Below are 18021 nucleotides of genomic sequence, written 5' to 3'. Positions count from 1 at the left end.
ATAGTACCTTGCGTTAAGAACTTTGCTTCAGGATGAGAACAGAAATCGTGCTCTGGCGGCGAGGCAGCAGCGGGAGGCCCCATTAGCTAAAGTGGTGCTTCAGGTTAAGAACAGTTTCAGGTTAAGAACGGACCTCCGGAACGAATTAAGTACCGTATTTTTTGCTCTATAAGATGCACCAGACCACAAGACGCACCTAGTTTTGGGAGGAGGAACGCAAGAAAAAAAATATTCTGAATGTTAGAAGCCAGAACAGGAAGAGGGATCACTGCGCCGTGAAAGCAGCAATCCCTCTTGGTGTTCTGGCTTCTGGGATAGCTGTGCAGCCTGCATTCGCTCCATAAGACGCACACACATTTCCCCTTACTTTTTAGGAGGGAAAAAGTGAGTCTTATAGAGCAAAAAATACAGTACTTAACCCGAGGTACCACTGTACTTGGGTGGAATAGACTTTTCTTGCTGGATCCTGAGCTTTGCTACTTCGGCACTAACAAAATCCATTTAGGAGGACAGGCTCCTAACTGCTAGTAAGCAAGAAAAGGCTTTTGGTTTTTGGTTTTTTTAACCTGCTTGCAGAATAGCGAGAACCCGTCTCTCTCAGCTCATCTCTCAGCAATTGGCAAGGAAGGTTTTTTTTTTTCTTTCTTTCCCTTTTTCTTTTTTTAATATATCAGCTCTTGGGAAGCGTTAATACCAGAGGGCCGTTCCCTTGTCAAGTCGAGAGGGAGGTATGGCAGTTGCAGATCACAGAGCTGTGCTTGCGTGAGAGAAAATGCGAGCGCTTGGCACTGCCGCTCCACCCACCCCCCTGCCCAGCTCCCGGGGGCCTCTCCCTGCTGCAGGCTTCACACCTGTTCACACAACCTTTCCCAGGTATACACACCTTGGTTAGGTACCCCCACCATAGCTCTCAGCAGGGCGGGGTGGGAAATCGGTGCTGAGCCAAGGAGACCAAATAGCATTTTGGGGAGGGGTGGGTGTAGGGGTTTCTCCGAAACCTTTCCCCACCCGTCTCAAGCTTCTTAACCCTTAGTAGTCCATGCAGAGCTGGGCATTTCAGCCGGCAGGCAGCAGGAAAGGTAGGATTGCTATTTACAGTGGTAAAAGGTAAAGGTAAAGGGACCCCTGACCATTAGGTCCAGTTGTGGCCGACTCTGGGGTTGCGGCGCTCATCTCGCTTTATTGGCCGAGGAAGCCGGCGTACAGCTCCCGGGTCATGTGGCCAGCATGACCAAGCCGCTTCTGGCGAACCAGAGCAGCGCACGGAAATGACGTTTACCTTCCTGCCGGAGTGGTACCTATTTATCTACTTGCACTTTGACGTGCTTTCGAACTGCTAGGTTGGCAGGAGCAGGGACCGAGCAACGGGAGCTCACCCTGTCACGGGGATTCAAACCGCTGACCTTCTGATCGGCAAGTCCCTAGGCTCTGTGGTTTAACCCACAGCACCACCCATGTCCTATTTACAGTGGTACCTCGGGTTAAGTACTTAATTCGTTCCGGAGGTCCATTCTTAACCTGAAACTGTTCTTAATCTGAAGCACTGCTTTAGCTAATGGGGCCTCCTGCTGCCACCGTGCCACTGGAGCACGATTTCTGTTCTCATCCTGAAGCAAAGTTCTTAACCTGAAGCACTATTTCTGGGTTAGCGGGGTCTGTAACCTGAACCGTATGTAACCCGAGGTACCACTGTATTGTCCCTTGCAGGGCCAGTTTAGGTTTGATGAGGCCCTAAGCTATTGAAGGTAATGGGGCCCTTTATATGTCCAGCTGTCCTTTGTCAACAACAAATGGTCACTGTTTTTTGTGTTGAATATATGCTATATGGTAATTTATGGACCTAATAGGTATCTAAAGCCATTTGCACTTGCAGAATGTAGGCACCCTATATATAGAAATGAGCAAACCAGTGATATTTTAGGGAGCAGGCTAGCGGGGGGGGCATACTTACATCATAGGAGCCTACACAACACAAAACACTGTTGCTGTACGTAGGTTTTATTTTATTCTTTTTTTATCTTATATTTTGGAAATGTACATCCTGTGGTTTTTTCCCTTTAATTTTTTGGGGGCCCCCAAGAGAGTGGGGCCCTAAGCTATAGCTTGTTTAGCTTATACATAAATCCGGCACTGGTCCCTGCCCACGTTTTTTTAACTGAGCATCCTGGGCTTGTGCACCTCTGAGCATGGGCAGAGTTAATTTCACTCCAGAAAGAGAAGTGTCGTGCCATTCCCCTTGCCCACCTCAAAGTCCAAACTTGTGCCAAGAGCAAGAAATATCTCATACCCTCCAAGTGTCCTGATTCCGGGGACAGTCCCAGAATTAGGGAAGGCATCCCAGCTTCTGGTTTGATCCCGGAATGTCCCTATTTCCCCCAATGGTGCTACCACCTGGTACACAGGCTGAGACCCTACCTGCCCTCAGACTGTCTCACCAGAGTGGTGCATACTCTAGTTATCTCCTGCTTGGACTACTGCAATGCGCTCTACGTGGGGCTACCTTTGAAGGTGACTCGGAAACTACAACTAATCCAGAATGCGGCAGCTAGACTGGTGACTGGGGGTGGCCGCCGAGACCACATAACACCGGTCTTGAAAGACCTACATTGGCTCCCAGTACGTTTCTGAGCAAAATTCAAAGTGTTGGTGTTGACCTTTAAAGCCCTAAACGGCCTCAGCCCAGTATACCCGAAGGAGCGTCTCCACCCCCATCGTTCTGCCCAGACACTGAGGTCCAGTGCCGAGGGCCTTCTGGTGGTTCCCTCATTGTGAGAAGCAAAACTACAGGGAACCAGGCAGAGGGCCTTCTTGGTAGTGGCGCCCGCCCTGTGGAACGCCCTCCCATCAGATGCCAAAGAGGCATCTACCTGAAACTTCAGGCAACTACCTGAAATTTAGAAGACATCTGAAGGCAGCCCTTTTCAAGGAAGTTTTTAATGTGTGACATTTTAATGTATTTTTAATTTCTGTTGGAAGCCGCTCAGAGTGGCTGAGGAAACCCAGCCAGATGGGTGGGGTACAAATAAATAATAATAATAATAATAATAATAATAATAATAATAATTAATTATTATTATTATTATTATTATTATTATTTATATTACCAGTGCCAAGCTTGGGGAGGAGGATGAGCCGGCACTTCTCCCGAGTGACAACAATGGTGGCCACAGCTTTGGCTGTGAGGGAGCATTTTGGTGCCTATCCGTGGCTGCCGCTGCTGGCTGCCTCGCTTGGGGAGCTCATAGCAGCTGCTGAAAAGTGGGCCAGAAGGAATAGAGCAGGCTTCCTCAACCTCGGCCCTCCAGATGTTTTGAGACTACAATTCCCATCATCCCTGACCACTGGTCCTGCTAGCTAGGGATCATGGGAGTTGTAGGCCAAAAACACCTGGAGGGCCAAGGTCGAGGAAGCCTGGAATAGAGGCTGCCAGCACTGAGGCCCAGCCTCTTGTCACCTGCTGGTTCTGAGGGCATGTGCTTTTCTATTTGTAAAAATTCCAAAATAAAATAAAATAAAATAAAATCAGTGTTAAGAGAAGGGGTTTTCTCAGGACAGGGGGAGGCCGTGTGTGCTGTGTCCCACTGGTGCAGTGGTAATAACACCTGCCTTTATTCTGATAGGAAATGCTCTGAGGTGGCAGGGGGTCCCCTCAAAATATTAGGGGTTGAGGTGAGTCAGTTGGGGGGAGAGTACAAAATGTCCCTGTTTTCATCTGAGGTATGCTGGAGGGTATGCTTTCACTGGTAGAACACATGCTTTACATATAGAAAGTCCCAGGTTGTTGTTGTTTAGTCCTTTAGTCGTGTCCGACTCTTCGTGACCCCCTGGACCAGAGCACGCCAGGCACTCCTGTCTTCCACTGCCTTCCACTGCTGTCTTCCACGATCTGTCCTTCCAGTGAGCACTCAGGGCTGATTTCCTTAAGACTGGAGAGGTTTGATCTTCTTGCAGTCCATGGGACTCTCAAGAGTCTCATCGCCATCTACAAAAAGGTCAGGTGAGAGGCCTCTCCACCTGAGACCCTGGAGATTTTTTTTTCTTGGTTTCCCCCCCTAAAAACTAGGTGCGCCCTATGGTCTGGTGCGCCCTATGGAGCGAAAAATACGGTAATCCGAACCGGTGCCCGAGAAAGCCTGGCAATAATCTAACCTTCATGTAAGCTTTGTGCAAGCAAATCAGGGTGAAGCTACTATATATTTCAGAAAGTGGTTTGTCTGTCCGTTTGCTCTCACCACTTGAGATGTCGTTGCCAAACTCAGCATCAGATTGGGGCGGGGGCTGTCGTCACTGACGTTTTAACACCAGGCAACATTTTGAAACAAGAAGGCAGGCTGAAACACCACCTTGACATGACTTCACCGGTTATTTGGCCAAATGGGTCCAAACTCACAAATTACACTATCTGTTTAAAAATCACAATATAGCTTTGGTTCCTATAAATTCTGAGGCAGCTCCAGGAACTTTCCGCTAGCACTCAATAAAAAGGTCATCTGGAGGAGCCTTCAGAGGGGGGGCGAAAATACCGGGCTGGATGGATAAATAGCCTGACCTTGTATAAGGCAGCTTAGATGTTCTGAACTTGTAGAATTTGCCATTCCCTTGTGGAGGGGATTGACCACAAATGTAGGTAGGCAGGTATATCAGTCAACCAGGGGAGAAGGAAGTGGAGGACTTAGGCTCCCCTCTAGGCTGCGAGGCTTGTCTGTCCAGCACTGACTGCAAGGCTGAACACAACACAGCAATTGCACCAATGACATCCTGTTATATGGTCCCTTCTACGCTCTCCTCCATCTAGACAAGCAATAGGCATGGTCAGAGTTGAAGGGACGCGGGTGGCGCTGTGGGTAAAACCTCAGCGCCTAGGACTTGCCGATCGCATGGTCGGTGGTTCAAATCCCCGCAGCGGGGTGCGCTCCCGTTGTTCGGTCCCAGCGCCTGCCAACCTAGCAGTTCGAAAGCACTCTCGGGTGCAAGTAGATAAATAGGGACCGCTTACTAGCGGGAAGGTAAACGGCGTTTCCATGTGCGGCTCTGGCTCGCCAGAGCAGCGATGTCACACTGGCCATGTGACCCGGAAGTGTCTGCGGACAGCGCTGGCTCCCAGCCTATAGAGTGAGATGAGCGCACAACCCTAGAGTCTGGCAAGACTGGCCCGTACGGGCAGGGGTACCTTTACCTTTACCTTTACAGAGTTGAAGGACACATTCCAGCCAGGGAGGAATGCTCAAGGAGGGCGAGAAGCAGGAAATAAATAAATAAAACTTTATTCGCATTAGCCAATGGCCATAGCAACAGTAAGGGACGCAGGTGGTGCTGTGGGTTAAACCACAGAGCCTAGGACTTGCTGATCAGAAGGTTGGCGGTTCGAATCCCCGCGACAGTGTGAGCTCCCATTGCTCAGTCCCTGCTCCTGCCAACCTAGCAGTTCGAAAGCACGTCAAAGTGCAAGTAGATAAATAGGTACCGCTCTGGTGGGAAGGTAAACGGCATTTCCATGCGCTGCTCTGGTTTGCCAGAAGCGGCGTAGTCAGGCTGGCCACATGACCTGGAAGCTATACACCGGCTCCCTCGGGCAATAAAGTGAGATGAACGCCGCAATCCCAGAGTCGGTCACGACTGGACCTAATGGTCAGGGCTCCCTTTACCTTTACCTTTATAGCAACAGTAAAACATTACAGTATACGCAGAAAGGGAAATTTGATATAAAAGCACAATTTAAAGTCCTGAATCAGCCGTCAGTCAGTGGCCCTTATTCTGATTGCCCCTGCTTATGAACCTAGCAACCTTTGCTGTTATCTGCTCATTTTGACCTGATAGAAGAAAGGACATTGTGGCAGTGGTTGAGCGCCCTGGGATGGTTAGTACGAGTGGGGTGATTATCTCATTCCTCAGGTCTTTGTAGAGAGTACAGGACAGGAGGACATGTGCTGCTGTTTCGGTGCTGCCATCTCCACAGGGGCAAAGACGTTTCTCAGGCGGGATCTTTTGGAATCGACCCTCAAGTACCGCAGATGGCAAAACATCCAGCCTTGCAAGTGTAAAAGCACCTCTGTATTTTGGGATAATAAGTTTGTGCAGATATGGGGCCAGAGAATCAAAATGGAGAGGTGGAAACTGAACATACCAAGGGCAGAATTTCCTTATACAGTGGTGCCTCGCAAGACGAAATTAATCCGTTCCGAGAGTCTCTTCGTCTAGCGGTTTTTTCGTCTTGCGAAGCAACCCTATTAGCGGATTAGCGCTATTAGCGGTTTAGCGGCTATTAGCAGCTATTAGCGGCTATTAGTGGCTATTAAAGGCTTAAGGGATTAGCGGATTAGCTGCTAAAAGGCTATTAGCAGCTTAGCGCCTTAGAAAAAGGGGGTGGGGAGCGGAAAAAACCCTCAAGAATCGCAAGACATTTTCGTCTTGCGAAGCAAGCCCATAGAGAAATTCGTCCTGCGAAGCACCTCTGAAAACGGAAAACCCTTTCGTCTAGCAGGTTTTCTGTCTTGCGAGGCATTCGTCTTGCGGGGCACCACTGTAGCTTGTTCTGGTGCTCGATATCTTTTAGACGTTGACCAATTAGACTGCTTGCTTTAGTGGGGCCCATAGTGAGTAGGTGTTGTGGGGAGAGAAGCAGGAATGGTGACGAGTGTAGCTTCGATAGAGTACCAAGGGCCAGATGGAGGGGTCTTGAGGGCCAAATATGGATCCCCAGCCTGAGGCTCTCCATCCCCGAGCTGTGGAAAGGTGGAGCGACGGGTTGAGCTTACAACATGGAAATACAACTGCTCTCTTGGCTGTTTCCAGTTTCTCATTCCATCCATTTTATTTTATATTATTCCTAATTGGTCCCAGGTGTGGCATTTATCACAACATCTGGCTTCTCTCTTCCTCTTCCCCCTCCACCCCCCGCACTCCCAATACACAAATGGCGAGGAAGCCAACAATTTGAATCTCAAATATTTCACACTCCGCCTGGTGCCAGAAATACAAGACAAATGTGTCTCGCATCTGTCTCTCTGTTGAGCAACAACACATTATCTGCCGTCTTCTAGGCCCTGCTAAGCAGAAGGCAACAATTTAGTTACAGATCTTCTTCCTTCTGACCCCAGCCAACTATAAGGCGTGGACCCATTGCTGGAGGAGAATTTTAGAGATCTTCATGCTTAAGTAAAAATGGGATACAATGAATGGATGGAAACCAGGGCTGGAACCCTAGTTAATATCAGTGCAGTAATATGCAGGTACCGTATTTTTTGCTCTATAAGACTCACTTTTCCCCTCCTAAAAAGTAAGGGGAAATGTGTGTGCGTCTTATGGAGCGAATGCAGGCTGCACAGCTATCCCAGAAGCCAGAACAGCAAGAGGGATTGCTGCTTTCACTGCGCAGCGATCCCTCTTGCTGTTCTGGCTTCTGAGATTCAGAATAATTTTTTTCTTGTTTTCCTCGTCCACAAACTAGGTGCGTCTTGTGGTTTGGTGCGTCTTATAGAGTGAAAAATACAGTATATTTGGGAGTGTGTCCCACTGAGTGCAATGGACCTTACTTCCAGGTAGGCAAATCTGCCAGTTTCACTGTCTCTTAGTTTCTGCTTGTAAGCTCTGTTCTCCATGCTTCCACAGCAGATTGCAATTTTAAAAACTCCTGAAAATTCATCAACATTTTAGGGAGGAGTTCTCCTAACATACAGGTGTTTTTATGAGCAATTTTGCCTAATGCATGCCTTTATAATATAATAATAATAATAATTTATTATTTCTACCCTGCCCATCTGGCTGGGTTTCCCCAGCCACTCTGGACGGCTTCCAACAAAATATTAAAATACAATAGTCTGTTAAACACTAAAAGCTTCCTTAAACAGGGCTGCTTTCAGATGTCTTCTAAAAGTCTGGTAATTGTTTTTCTCCTTGACATCTAGTGGGAGGGTGAGTGCCACTACCGAGAAGGCCCTCTGTCTGGTTCCCTGTAACTTGGCTTCTTGCAGCGAGCGAACCGCCAGAAGGCCCTTGGTGCTGGACCTCAGTGTCCGGGCAGAACGATGGGGGTGGAGACGCTCCGTCAGGTATACTGGACTGAGGCCATTTATGTAAGCAATTTCCCCTTATATAATACATTGCTGTATATTATTTTCACAGACAGATGCTTTTCCTTGCACACCCGGGCATTTGCATTTTTGTACACATTACTTGGGCTGGAGAACTTCATTTTTAAAAAGCAGGAAAGTGCATGTTTTAAAGTATAGCTGTGTTTCAGTTCGTGTATTGTTTCGGAATTTGCAGAATAAGTTCATACACCTTTAAATGTGAACTGAATTGAATCCCACATAACATAATGCATTCATGCAGCATCTACAAGGAAAGTGGAAAGATTCCATCAATGGTGTCTCTGAAAATTTTACACATCCCTTGGGAAGACAGGCGAACTAATGCCAGTGTACTGGAAGAAGCAAAGATCACCAGTGTTGAAGCAAAGGTTCTTCAACATCAGCTTTGTTAGACTGGCCATGTTGTGCGGATGCCTGATTATCGTCTTCCAAAGAAACTACTCTATTCCAAACTTAAAAATGGAAAGCTGGTGGTCAACAAAAGAGGTTTAAAGACTCTCTCAAGGCAGATCTAAGGAAAAAAAAGTAGTACAGTGGTACCTCGGGTTACATATGCTTCAGGTTACAGACTCCGCTAACCCAGAAATAGTACCTCGGGTTAAGAACTTTGCTTCAGGGTGAGAACAGAAATCGTGCGGCGGTGGCACAGTGGCAGTGGGAGGCCCCATTAGCTAAAATGGTACCTCAGGTTAAGAACAGTTTCAGGTTAAGAACGGACCTCCAGAATGAATTATGTTCTTAACCCGAGGTACCACTGTATAAAAACAGACACCTGGGAAACACAGCCTTGTGAGCGCTCCAATTGGAGAACAGCCTTTACCAAAGGTTTTATGGGCTTTGAAGACGCTTGAACTCAGGACAAAAGGGAGAAACTTGCTAAGAGGAAGGCACATTTGGCAAACCCTCACCATGATCAACTCCCGCCCAGAAACCTATGTCACCATGGTGGAAGGACGTGTGGATCCACAATTGGCCTCCACCGTCACTCGCTGTTAAGACCGTGTTCATGGAAGACAATCTGACTTGGCTACGAGTGATCGCCAGAGGAGAAGAAGACAAGGAAAGTAACGACCTTTCCCCCCTCTTCATCCTGCAACAAAATAAGGACATAAGAGGCCAGCTGGGTCAGGCCAATAGCCCATCTTTTCTCACAGTGGCCAACCAAATGCCTGTGGGAAACCTTCAAGAGGGATTTGTGCCCCAGAGCTCTCTCCCTTCCGCTGGGGTTTCCAGCAACTGGTAATCGGAAGCATTGCTGTGGAGGCAGAGCAAAGCCTTCATGGCTAGTAAAAGGTAAAGGGACCCCTGACCATTAGGTCCAGTCATGGCTGACTCTGGGGTTGCGACGCTCATCTCGCTTTATTGGCCGTGGGAGCCGGCGTACAGCTTCCGGGTCATGTGACCAGCATGACTAAGCTGCTTCTGGCGAACCAGAGCAGTGCACGGAAACACCATTTACCTTCCCACCAGAGCGGTACCTATTTATCTACTTGCACTTTGTGCTTTTGAACTGCTAGGTTGGCAGGAGCAGGGACTGAGCAATGGGAGCTCACCCCGTCGCAGGGATTCGAACCACCAACCTTCTGATCGGCAAGTCCTAGGCTCTGTGGTTTAACCCACAGCAGCACCCACATCCCTCATGGCTAGTAGCCTCCATGAAATTGCCCAGTCCTCTTTTAATGCCATCTAAGTTTTCAGCCTTCGCTGATTCCTGTGGGAGCAAGTTCCATAGTTTAACTATGTGCTGCGTAATCTGTTTTGTCTTTCCTGAATGAGATATAATTGAGAGGAAAATCTCTCCAGAGATTGCTTGTGTGAGAGAGAAAGAAAAAGAGAGAGATCGTGCGGATCTGAACACTTAAGACAAGTATCTCCAGCCCTCATCCTGGGCTGCAACTTCTGCATCCCACAAAATGTAGTGATTGTAAGGGTGCCCATTACAATTTCTCTCCATTTCACATTTTCCTCATTTTTACGCTCTGCTCTCCACACTTCCTCATCAATTCATGCTTATTAAATTTTTAATTCCTCATGAAAATTCGCTAGCATTTTTGTCCAAGTTTCCCCTAAGGCACACATTTCCCAAGCCGTTTCCTCTAATATAATACATGCTTTTTGCATGTTGTTCCTCCTAACAGATGCATTCTCATGTGCAAATTCCCCCAATGGGCACACATTTTATATGCATTATTTGGTTGGAGAATTGCATCGCAAAACTGAGGGAAGTGTGAATTACGAAGGATAGCTGCAATATTTCAGTTTGTGTATCGTTTTCGGAAGTGCAGATCAGAACCCTGTGGGGGGTCACCAATCTTTCAAGTTTCCTTCCTTCCTTCCTTCCTTCCTTCCTTCCTTCCTTCCTTCCTTCCTTCCTTCCTTCCCTTCCTCCCTCCCTCCCTTCCTTCCTTCCTTCCTTCCTTCCTTCCTTCCTTCCTTCCTTCGGATTCTCCCACACCAACACATAGGCCAGTTTAGGTGCAATTGCCTCAGTTTATTCCAAATGAACCCTGAGCCTACTATTTTCTGGGAGGTGGTAGAAGCTCACCCCCATACAGAAAGATCACCGATCTATTCTGGAGCTCCAAGAGTGCCGGCGAGAGGAAAGGCCAAATTAACTGAGAGACAGGGCACCGATACAGGCACCGGCCTTTAAGCCGGGGGAACCATCGCTACTCAGTCCATATCATTCATCTCCCAAGAGTTTGCAAATACCGCATTATTCACCCAGCCTGGCTGTTGGCTGGGCTTAGCACTGTTTTTATTACAAGACATGAAAGCAGCTCCAGAAAGACGTTTCTTGCAAAGATCCCGGCTCGCCATGCCAAAACGATCGCTGCTTTGGCAGAGTCTGCGCATTCATTTTTTATTGGTCACAAATGGAATCCAGATGTTGGCTGCAGAAGGCAGCCCTGGTGACTTGGAGCCCTGCCACCGCCACTTTGTTAAACTCTTGACCTGCAGCGGGTTAAAAGCTGCGAAAGAATGGGACTGAGTCATCAGGAGGGCATCGGCAGCCCCGCCGGGGGGGAAGAGAGAGGCCCAGCTCAGAAACTTTGGCCTGGCACAGGAAATGTTTAAGGAGGGCTACACCCTATGCGTAGGGGAAGAGCCGTGGCTCAGTGGCAGAGCTGCTGCTTGGCACGCAGAAGGTTCCCGGTTCAATCCCCAGCATCCCCAGGACCAGGACCAGAAAAGACCCCTGGTTTGGAAAGCTGGAGAGCAGCTGCCAACCAGTGCTAACAACACTGAGCTAATTGGCCCAATGTTCTGATTAGTATAAGGCATCCTCCTATGTTTCTATTTAATTCAGCCCTTTGTTTTTTTAAAAAAACACCATGAGGACTAAAATCTTACTTCTTCTTTTAGAGGAGAAGCCATCGCTCGGTGGGAGAGCATCTGTTTTGCATGTGAAAGGTCTCAGGTTCAATCCCTAGCATCTATAGGTTAAGCTTGGAATTGTCCCCGGCCTGAAACCTTGGAAAGCCTTTTGTAACTTCTCTGTTCCTTCCTCCTCAAATCATACGCTCTTTTTGTTCCATTTCCTCAGTAAAGTTCTGCTGGGATGCCCCTCTCTCTCTGGACTCCATCTGCGTTACTGAAGCGACATTATTGAGCACGAGACTCTTAAACTCAGGGTTGTGGGTTGGAGTCCCATATTGGGAATTGCAGGGCGTTGGGCTTAGAATATCCTGTAGTTCCTTCCAACTCGGATTCTATAGGTTCTGTATAGGTTCTATAGGTTCCGGAAGAAGCAGAAATCTCTGGAACCCACGTACACACACATACCACTCTCTGGTAGGTGGCATGGATTTGGCCCAGAAGAAGAGGCAAGCCAATGAATAGTGGCAACAGAAAGGGAAGAGGTGCAACAAGAGGGGCATTGCAGGGGGTTGGTCTAGATGATCCTCAGGGTCCCTTCCAACTCCACAGTTCTATGATTCTATGACTCTATAACCTTTGTGGGTCAGAAGATTGCCTTGAAGGAATCATAGAGTTGGAAGAGACCACAAGGGCCATTGAGTCCAACCCCCTGCCAAGCAGGAAACACCATCAGAGCACTCCTGACATATGGTTGTCAAGCCTCTGCTTAAAGACCTCCAAAGAAGGAGACTCCACCACACTCCTTGGCAGCAAATTCCACTGTCAAACAGCTCTTACTGTCAGGAAGTTCTTCCTAATGTTTAGGTGGAATCTTCTTTCTTGTAGTTTGGATCCATTGCTCCATGTCCGCTTCTCTGGAGCAGCAGAAAACAACCTTTCTCCCTCCTCTATGTGACATCCTTTTATATATTTGAACATGGCTATCATATCACCCCTTAACCTCCTCTTCTCCAGGCTAAACATGCCCAGCTCCCTTAGCCGTTCCTCATAAGGCATCGTTTCCAGGCCTTTGAAAGGAAAGGCGAACATTGCAGGGGGTTAGAGTCCCTGCTCTTGGTGAAGTGAATGGGGCCTTGCTCTTTCCTTGAAGAGCTTCTCTGTTTTCTTCTGGAGTACCTGCCTAAGTTGGGTTGCAAGCAGGTCTACAGGTAGTGTGTGCTACTCTATGCCCTTGGAATGCTAGCCAGTAGAGTCTGGTGCCAATTGGGTCTGGTGGCCAGATTCTGTGTACAGATCTGTAGGTGCAGACCATCCCCTAACCCAAACTAGTTTGTTAAGAAAACCCCCAAACTCGGTTCCATGGGTGACCTTGGGTCATCTCCCTTTAAGCTTATCTTAAAGTTTTAAGTGTCTATACGCTTATCACATTTATAAATTTTAAATTTATTGTTGTACATTGTTTTAAATGTTTGTTTCCCTTCTGGGATTGTACCCCCAAGTGTGTTTTATAAGTTGGTCTCCGACCGTAATAAATTATCTATCTTGGGTCTGGTGGGGCAGAAAGCAGGGAGCCCAACAGTAGGTGGCGCTAGAGACAACGACAGGAAGAACTGTCCCTTCCCTGCTGAGATCTGCAAGGGCGAAACAGAGACTCGGGAGGGCGAAGTCTGACAGCCAGGGGTACCTTCTCGACTGGTGGTCAACTAAGAAAGGCAGCAAGTGGGAAGTGATATATAATGAGGTGAAAAAAAGTTGAAATATACATTTATTAAAAAACCTGAAGCATTTTTATTAGGCATTGTAGGGGAGGATATCAATAGAAATGACTGTAAACTGTTTTTGTATGCAATGACGGCAGCAAGAATATTATTGGCACAAAATTGGAAGCAAGAAGAACTACCGACAAAAGAAGTTATAGTGCCACTGTATTCTGCTCTGGTCAGACCTCACCTGGAGTACTGTGTCCAGTTCTGGGCACCACAGTTCAAGAAGGACACTGACAAACTAGAACGTGTACAGAGGAGGGCAACCAAAATGGTCAAAGGCCTGGAAACAATGCCTTATGAGGATCGGCTAAGGGAGCTGGGCATGTTTAGCCTGGAGAAGAGGAGGTTAAGGGGTGATATGATAGCCATGTTCAAATATATAAAAGGATGTCACATAGAGGAGGGAGAAAGGTTGTTTTCTGCTGCTCCAGAGAAGCGGACACGGAGCAATGGATACAAACTACAAGAAAGAAGATTCCACCTAAACATTAGGAAGAACTTCCTGACAGTAAGAGCTGTTCGACAGTGGAATTTGCTGCCAAGGAGTGTGGTGGAGTCTCCTTCTTTGGAGGTCTTTAAGCAGAGGCTTGACAACCATATGTCAGGAGTGCTCTGATGGTGTTTCCTGCTTGGCAGGGGGTTGGACTCGATGACCCTTGTGGTCTCTTCCAACTCTATGATTCTATGATTCTATGATTCTATGATTCTAAGATTGGAGGATGAAACTGATGGACTACGCAGAAATAGATAAACTAACGGGAAGAATTCGAAACCGGCGGGACCAGAGATTCATGGAAGATTGGCGTAAATTTACTATATGAAAAGTAATTGTGATGACCAGATTACATTTGTAGGTTTGCAGGAAGTTTTGTGAGGGGAATAATTTGTATTATCGCACTATTGAACAAAAAGGATAATATTAGTTATGATAATTAAAGGCAATATGAATTTAAGAAATGCAGAAGAAATTATAAATATGGAAGATCTACAGAGGCGCTGATGGAAGTCCAAAAAGATTGTATAAGAGGTGAAATTTGGTGGAATGTTTGTTAAACAATATGTTTTAAAATAAATAAAAATTATTATAAAAAAGGAAAAAAAGAAAGGCAGCAGGTGAGGGCTGGCTGAGGACAGACTGAGGTTGTGCCCTGGGTGTTTCTGGACCCCGCGGTCTTGCTTGTTCGTAGCTTTTGTCTCAAGAGTTTAAGCGCTGCCTCACATACCAGACTCCATCTGGGCAGACAACCAGGGCTGTGGGCAGTTCAGGAATCAAAGAGCCGAGCCAGGAAAACCTTCACATCCACCCAAGTTTCGTGCCAAACCCGAAGTCGAAACGCAAGTCCACCGAAAAGGATGGAGGGGCTGCGAAGGGAGAGAGGGAGGGAAGTGGATTTCAGGAAGCTTTGCATCTGACCAAAGCAACAAGGGTACTGTTATGTACTAAGTTGAATAAGATCCAAAAGGCAGCAGTCTGATTGGTCCTAGAACAATAGGATCCAGAATGCGGCAGTCTGATTGGTCCTAGAACAATAGGACCCAGAATGCAGCAGTCTGATTGGTCCACAGGAACCACCCAATCCAGCACCAGGTGGAAGTGAATCCGCAACCTGATTGGCCTACCGGAGAATCCCGGAATTAGCCAATCACGTGGGGCCCGTTGTGTAAATAATGCATATAAAGCAGGCATTCTGAGGGAACTTGCATCCCTCCTCACCACTATGAGCTGAATAAAGAGCATGAAATCCACTCTCGACTCCGAATATATTTCAGGTACAGAAAGAAAATATCCACTCAGTGGCCTTTTAGGAAGTATCATCGCACTGCTATCCACATCTACTCAGAAGTAAGTCCTGTTTAGTTAAATAGGACTTGCTCCTAGGCAAGCATGCATATAAGAGTGTGGGCTGCAATTTGCAGCCTATTTTGGTGTCCTGTCTCCCAGCTGGTGTTGCTGTCGTTTTTATTGCATTTTCTATCCCACCTTTTTCTCCAAAGAGCAAAAGGTTGTGGCTCTCCCACGCAGCCATGAAGCTCAATGGGCGACCTTGGGCCATTCACTGCCTCTCAGCCTAACCCACCTCACAGGGTTGTCGTGGGGCTTGAATGAGGAGGGGGAGAACCCTGTGGAACACCCTGCCACCAGATGTCAAGGAGATGAGCAACTATATAACCTTTAGAAGACATCTGAAAGCAATAAAATTCGAGACCAAAAAGGGACAAAGTTTGAAGAAGAGTGGAGTAAATTTGTTGCATATATAAGATTTAATTGTAGAAGTTTAAAAACAGTAGCAGGCTTAACATAAATCCTGTGATGTGAATAGAGGGTAAATAAGAATCTGCAAGAGAAGATGCAAAATAGGAAAACTGAAGCAGGGAAGGAGGGAAGTCTGGGTGTGAAACTGCGCAGGGTAAATAAGATAATACAAAATGTTGATTGTAAAAGATTAAGTTTTATTTATGTTTGTGAAAAACCTCAATAAAAAGCATTTTTTTAAACAAGAAGACATCTGAAAGCAGCCCTGTATGAGTAAGCCTTTTGATGTGTAATGTTTTATTATGTTTTTATACATATTGGAAGCTGCCCTGAGTGGCTGGGGCAACCCAGTCAGATAGGTGGGGTACAAATAATAATAAAATAATAATAATAATAATAATAATAATAATAATAATAATAATAATAATGTATGCCACTTTGTGCACATTGAAGGAAAAGGTGAGAAATAAATGTGATAAAGAAGAATTTCCATCCAGTGAGTTTCGCTTGCAGCCAGCCCATCTCGTTCTCCAGAAAGCAACAAAGCTCCTAGATTATTTGCAGATTGGAGAGGCATGTCAGTGACAAAAGAGGGGTCTGAGAGGCTGCTCCAGATGTCTTCTCTCAGGGGAGCTGGAACTGGCCCAGATGTGTATTTTTCTTATACCAAAAAATATACATAAAAAAATGAGACCACATTGTTTGGGGAAGTTGCCATGAGAAAGCATGGACTGACTCACACCTAAAAGCGAAGCCAAGATCTGCTGCCTGAGTTCCAGAGCGACCCACCAGCAAGCTGTGTTTTCACTTCTGACACCAATGGTGCTTCCAGCGCAGCCCTCAGGAGGTTCATTTAGAAAACAACAGTGAAGCAATCTCTCAGGCAAACCTGAAACTCCTCAGCTTCAGCCAAGTGGAAACGCCGGTCTGTCATCCCCATCTCAAAACAAAGGGGAAAAAAATAGATTTCTTTAGAGAAAACAAAGCTGGGGAGTGGAGGGTGGGGTCAGGGGGGGAGAGAAACCTTTTGTCATCATTTCTGGGATTTAGCAGACAGGATTTGGTGGAGGGCATTACGTAACGTCTCGGGGGGGGGGGGCTGCGGCTGAATTAGCAGGTGTGGCATGGAGAAAGCTGGATCCACAGGTGGGGGGCACTGGTAAAAGATAGAAATTTCCACGAAAAAGCTGGTGGATTTCCAGGAGGGCTTCTTTTTGAGAAGAAGAAAAAAACATTCATAGACTGATGTGGAAACTGACAGATTTGAAAGGTTAAAATGATTGTAAAATTATTGATGATGATGATGATGGTAAATTGTATCCCTGGTCTCCATTTGGTTTCTGGGAGGGAGAGGTGTAATGCAGGAGGTCAACACTAGGTGGAACCAGAGCCCATCAGCTCCATCCTCCTCCCTTCTGGGTTCTACAAAGGCTAAGGGGAAGAAGCTGACTGTCCGTGCCACCACCACCACGTTGGACTGGTTGCAAGTAAGGATGTAGGCAGGTGAAGGCTGACTGAGGTTGGTGAGGGCAGTGCCCCATTTGTCCTAATGGAGCTACCTCCATAGAAGAAATTGAAAGGTTTGAAGGAGGAAGAAGCTGTACAGAATAAACTGGAATAAATTGGGGTACATGGAACCATCAAGAGAGAGAGAGAGAGATTCTCATTTAAGGCCCTCAGGGCATTAAAGTCTTCCTAAATTGTAGCGCAAGGAAATTTTCTCAAGGAAAAAGAGAATATTACTGCAAATTTTATCCAGCGACTTCCATTCCGCAGACAATTCTAGCACTATCAGAGTAATAGCGCAGCAAGAATCATAAAAGCTATACTACAATAACTTAAATCCATAATAATTCCCCACTTACATCGTAATCAAATTGCGAGGGCTGTAATCTTGTTGCGGTTAGAACCGGTTAGGTAAGCAGGGGAGATCTTTGCATGACTCGCGACGCCTGTGAAAACCAACCAAAACTACCTCTTGTCAAATTTTGGTTTATTAGTGGCAGGGGAGTGGGTAGCAAAGTGGTTTTTTTTGTACTTTGCAGATTTGGTGCAAAGAGGGCCATTTGCACTATATTTGATGAACAAAGGAATTAAGGTAGCATTGTAAGCAGATATGCTCTAGCTGCCCCTATTTGCCAAGAGGGAGTACATACTCTCACCATACCCTCCAACATTTCTCAGATGAAAATAGGGATGTCCTATTCCATAATAATAATAACAATTTTATTATTTATACCCCATCAATCTTACTGCGTTGCCCCAGCCACTCTGGGATGCTTCCAACATAGATAAAAACATAAGAAAACATTTTTAAAAACCCTCCCCTATACAGGGCTTCCTTCAGATGTCTTCTAACAGTTGTCTCATCTCCTTGGCTTGGGGGTCGCCTAGCTCCATACTGTCCAACATTTCTCCAATGAAGACAGGTACGTCCTAAGGAAAAGCGGGACATTCCGGGATCAAATCAGAAACCAGAATGGCTTCTGTAAATCTGGGACTGTCCCTGGAAAAATAGGGACACTTGGAGGGTCTGTCTTCTTGGAGCAGGGCCTTTAGTGTGGTGGCCCCTCCTGCCCCTTTGGAATGC

The sequence above is a fragment of the Podarcis tiliguerta genome (genome assembly GCF_965153285.1).
Source record: "Podarcis tiliguerta genome assembly, chromosome: 16".
In the NCBI taxonomy this organism is placed as follows: Eukaryota; Metazoa; Chordata; class Lepidosauria; order Squamata; family Lacertidae; genus Podarcis; species Podarcis tiliguerta.
Note: the sequence above shows the minus strand (reverse complement) of the source record.